The sequence below is a fragment of the Sapajus apella genome, unplaced genomic scaffold (assembly GCF_009761245.1).
Source record: "Sapajus apella isolate SASKATOON/1434 unplaced genomic scaffold, GSC_monkey_1.0 scaffold148, whole genome shotgun sequence".
In the NCBI taxonomy this organism is placed as follows: Eukaryota; Metazoa; Chordata; class Mammalia; order Primates; family Cebidae; genus Sapajus; species Sapajus apella.
Window position 1 is genome coordinate 465,629 of NW_022437088.1, and position 4,216 is coordinate 469,844.

Below are 4,216 nucleotides of genomic sequence, written 5' to 3' on the forward strand. Positions count from 1 at the left end.
AAAAAAAAAAAAAAAAAAAAAAATAGTATTTCGAAGCGTACATTCACCAGAAGTACACAGTTATGAAAAACGCACACACTTCACTTGGCATCTCCAGCACCTTTCACTTTCTGTGCCTGCTCTGTTTTGGCCTCTCCATTTTCTGCTGGGTTTTCCCCTCCCTGCCGGCTGCAGCTTCTCTCTTTCTCCCTTTGGTACCTTCTCTCCCTTCTTTGCAGGGGACTTTTTAGGCTTGGGTTCTGGCTTTGGAGGAGCAGGTTTAGCAGACAACCTCGTGGATCTTCTCTGTGGCTCGTCGTTCGCCTTGGCTTTACCTCCTTTAGCCTTTCCCTTGGGCTTGGTGGCAGTGACAGCGGAGGGACTTAGGTACTGGGTGCGGGATGCAGCGGCACGCAGGCTGTGGTTGGTATGGGGATCGTTTGCACCTCTTCTCTTCTATTCTTTAGCTCTAATAATATTTACTTTATGGCTGGGTGCGGTGGCTCATGCCTGTAATCTCAGCACTTTGGGAGGCTGAGGCAGGTGGATCCCCTGAGGTCAGGAGTTCGAGACCAGCCTGACCAATATGGAGAAACCCCATCTCTACTAAAAATATAAAAAATTAGCCAGGAGTGGTGGCACATGCCTGTAACCCCAGCTACGCAGGAGGCTGAGGCAGGAGAATCGCTTGAACCCAGGTGGAGGTTGCGGTGAGCCAAGATTGCGCCATTGCACTCCAGCCTGGGCAACAAGAGTGAAACTCCATTTCAAAAAAAAATTTTGCTTTGTATATCTGGATGCTCCCATGTTGGGTGTATATATATTTACAATTATTATAGTCTCTTGCTGAATTGACCCCTTTATCATTATCTAATGTCTTTGTCTCTTCTTACCGTTTTTATCTTGAAATTTATTTTGTCTTGAAATTTATAAGTATAGCTACTCCTGCTCTGTTTTAGTTTCCATTGGCATAGAATATCTTTTTCCATCCCTTTATTTTCAGTCTATGTGTATCTTCTTTTTTTTTTGGTGGAAGGGACTCTCTGGGGATGGAGTTTCACTCATGTTACCCAGGCTGGAGTGCAATGGCACGATCTCGGCTCACCGCAACCTCCGCCTCCTGGGTTCAGGCAATTCTCCTCCCTCAGCCTCCTGAGTAGCTGGGATTACAGGCACGCACCACCATGCCCAGCTAATGTTTTGTATTTTTAGTAGAGGCGGGGTTTCACCATGTTGACCAGGATGGTCTCGATCTCTTGACCTCGTGATCCACCCGCCTCGGCCTCCCAAAGTGCTGGGATTACAGGGTTGAGCCACCGCGCCCGGCCAGTCTATGTGTATCTTTATAGGTGAAGTGCCTAACACAAATTCTTTTATTTATTTATTTGAGAGAGAGGCTTGCTCTGTCACCCAGGCCTGAGTGCAGTGGTGCAATCTCAGCTCACTGCAGCCTCCACCTCCCAGGTTCAAGTGATTCTCATGCCTCAGTCTCCTGGGTAGTTGGGATTACAGGCATGTGCCACTGTGCCTGGCTAATTTTTGTAGTTTTAGTAGAGATGGGGTTTTGCCATGTTGGCCAGGCTGGTCTTGAACTCCTGAACTCAAGCGATCTGCCCGCCTCGGCCTCCCAAAGTGCTGGAGTTACAGGCATAAGCCACCTCTCCCGGCCCACAGATACTTTTAAGGGGTCTTTAATCACTTGACCCTGGCCAACTTTCCAACCTCATCCCTGCCACTCCCCCCATGAAACATTCTTTGTCTCAGACACAGCCGGAAAGATTGCTCACCACGAACCTCAGGCCTCTCATTCGAGCTGTTCTCTCGGCCTTACATGTCCCCTCCCTCACCTACACGACTCTTTCCAGTATCTCCTCAGGCCTCTGGGCCTCTGTGAAGTCTTTCCTCCAGAGAGTCCCTTCCTCCTCTGTGGTCTGTTTAACTTTGGATATCTTTTATCTTCAGTACGGAGGCTCTTAGATTTGGAATTTTTCTCCCAAATTGCTTGACTGGGCTCAAGCAATCCTCCTGCCTCAGGCGCTGGAGTAGCTAGAACTTTTTTTCTTTTTTTCGGACGGAGTTTCACTCTTGTTACCCAGGCTGGAGTGCAATGGCGCAATCTCGGCTCACCGCAACCTCCACTCCCTGGGTTCAGGCAATTCTCCTGCCTCAGCCTCCTGAGTAGCTGGGATTACAGGCACACACCACCATGTCCAGCTAATTTTTTGTATTTTTAGTAGAGATGGGGTTTCACCGTGTTGACCAGGATGGTCTCGCTCTCTTGACCTCGTGATCCACCCGCCTCGGCCTCCCAAAGTGCTGGGATTACAGGCTTGAGCCACCGCGCCCGGCTGGAGTAGCTAGAACTACAGGCATGCTCTACCATGCCCAGCTAAAATTTTAAATTTTTTTTTTTATAGAGATCAGGTCTCACTATGTTGCCCAGTCTGCTCTCAAACTCCTGGCCTCACGTGATCCTCCTGCCTTGGCCTCCCAAAATGCTGGGATTACATGTACGAGCCACCCTGTTCAGCAAAAGCCCGAATTTAAAAAAATTATTTATTTCTTTTTTTTTTTCAGTGTCATTTATTTTATTTCTTTACCATGACACAGCCTCAGGAGGTCCTGATGACATGTTCCTCCGCCTCCTGGGTTCAAGCAATTCTCCTGCCTCAGCCTCCCCAGTAGCTGGGATTACAGGCATGCACCATCATGCCCAGCTAATTTTTTGTATTTTTAGTAAAGACGGGGTTTCACCATGTTGACCAGGATGGTCTCGATCTCTTGACCTCGTGATCCACCCGCCTCGGCCTCCCAAAGTGCTGGGATTATAGGCGTGAGCCACCGACAAAAACCTTTATAATTTATTATTTATCCTTGTATGTGCTAGTCCAAGCCCCTCCTCATTATCTTACACCCAAAAAAGTCCTGGGGAGTGGTAGTCTTTCAGGGCCAAGTCTACTGTGTGTAAATAAAATAGACTTTCTGCATCTGGATCTGCAGCGATGGTGTCCAGCCCCTGTAGTGTGCCAATATTTGAGAGTCACTGTGACCACTGAGGCCTTGATTGAGCAACCTGACAGATTTGGGTTGGAAATGGGGATGGGGGTAGGGCTTTGAAGTTTGTATAGCAAGTTTTTTGTTTTTTGTTTTGTTTTGTTTTGTTTTTTGAGACGGAGTTTCACTAATGTTACCCAGGCTGGAGTGCAATGGTGCGATCTCGGCTCACCGCAACCTCCACCTCCTGGGTTCAGGCAATTCTCCTGCCTCAGCCTCCCGAGTAGCTGGGACTACAGGTATGCGCCACCATGCCCAGCTAATTTTTTGTATTTTTAGTAGAGACGGGGTTTCACCATGTTGACCAGGTGGTCTCGATCTCTTGACCTCGTGATCCACCCGCCTCTGCCTCCCAAAGTGCTGGGATTACAGGCGTGAGCCACCGCGCCCGGCAATCAAGTTTTTTTTTTTTTTAAGATGGGGTTTCACCATGATGGCCAGGCTGGTCTTGAACTCCTGACCTCAGGTGATCCACCCACCTCGGCCTCCCAAAGTGCCAGGATTACAGGCGTGAGCCACTGCGCCTGGCGTATAGCAAGTTATAAAAAATGTTTTTGGCCAGGGCGGTGGCTCACTTCTGTAATCCCAGCACTTTGGGAGGCCGAGGTGGGTGGATCACCTGAGGTCAGGAGTTTGAGACCAGCCTGGCCAACATGGTGAAACCCCATCTCCACTAAAAATACAAAAATGAGCTGGGCATGGTGGCAGGTGCCTGTAATTCCCAGGTACTCAGGAGGCTGAGGCAGGAGAGTCACTTGAACCGGGGAGGCAGAGGTCGCAGTGAGCCGAGAGCGTGCCACTGCACTCCAGCCTGGATGACAAGAGTGAAACTCTAGCTCAAAAAAAACCAGTTTTTATTTGTTTTAATTTTTACTTTAACAAAGGAATTTGTATAGCTTTAAAAACCAACTAGTTCAACGAAGCTTTTTTGGGGCATTGGGGGCATTTTCAGGTGAAAATTGGAAAACCCGCTAGACAAATTCTGGAAGCTGTAACTTCGGTGGGCGCGGTGGCTCATGACTGTGATAGCAGCACTTTGTGGGGGCTGAGGCAGATCGCTTGAGCCCAGGATTTCAAGACCAGCCTAAGCAACATAGGGAGATCCTGTGGACCCTCAGTATAGCATCTAGACACAAACACACACACACACACACACACACACACACACACACACACACACACA